This window comes from Carlito syrichta, unplaced genomic scaffold (genome assembly GCF_000164805.1).
Source record: "Carlito syrichta isolate Samal-C Ts95f unplaced genomic scaffold, Tarsius_syrichta-2.0.1 Scaffold301997, whole genome shotgun sequence".
Taxonomy (NCBI): domain Eukaryota; kingdom Metazoa; phylum Chordata; class Mammalia; order Primates; family Tarsiidae; genus Carlito; species Carlito syrichta.
The window spans coordinates 267019-267782 of NW_007246093.1; the positions used below are offsets into that span (position 1 = coordinate 267019).

Consider the following 764-nt stretch of genomic DNA (forward strand, 5'->3'; position numbering starts at 1 on the left):
CCCCCCCCCCCCCCCCACTTTAAGCTCTGATGGGGAATGCGGTGCCGTGACTGTGGGCACACTGTCCGAGAAAACGGAGATTTTGATCAAGGCAGGGGGCTTTCCTCGTTTTGAATGTGGAAGAGAATTGGGTTTTCAAGCTTCATTCGTAACAGACGCGGGCTTTAAATTTTTATTTTCAATAAAATTTCTGAACTCGATCACACCCGGACTCAAGTAGAGGACAGAAAATCAGAGGGAGAGAGGTAGACAGAAGGAAGGAGAGGGCACGGTCTGAGAAGCCGTAGCAGACAAATTTCTTCTTTTTCACTTTCTTTTTTTTTGCCTCCTTGAGGGGCAGCGCGTCCGAACAGAGCTCGCAGCCACCCCACGTGCTGGCATCTTTAACGAAATGTTCGGCCCGGGTTCCGAACGCACGGTCCTCCGGCGCCGAGGCCAGCCCGGCTCTTCGCGGGCAGGAAAAGTTGCCCCCGCGGGTGACGCCTACCGCGTCGGCGGGGCCGAGACAGCGCGGGCCGATGCCCTTTCGGGCGCGGGCGCGGCGGGCGCGGCGGGCGCGGCGGGCGCGGGGGGCGCGGGGCGCGGGGCGCGGGGCGCGGATCCTCGCTCCGGCGCGCAATGCCCTGGGAGCCCTAGCTGGCTGCAGGGATGAGGGAGGAAGCCAAGGCTCCGGGGAGACGTCGAGGGAGGGGGGAAAGACAGAAAAGCTTCGAGAAGGGCGAAAGGAGGAAAGGCGCCGCGGAGTCGGGAGCGGGGAAGTGGGA

General features: G+C 62.2%; 1 protein-coding gene across 2 annotated transcripts in view; it reads left to right on the forward strand.

Annotated features, from left to right (window-relative positions):
• The window catches only part of TFAP2B (transcription factor AP-2 beta), a 28507-nt gene that overhangs the window by 683 nt on the left and 27060 nt on the right, over positions 1–764 (forward strand). The window lies entirely within an intron of this gene.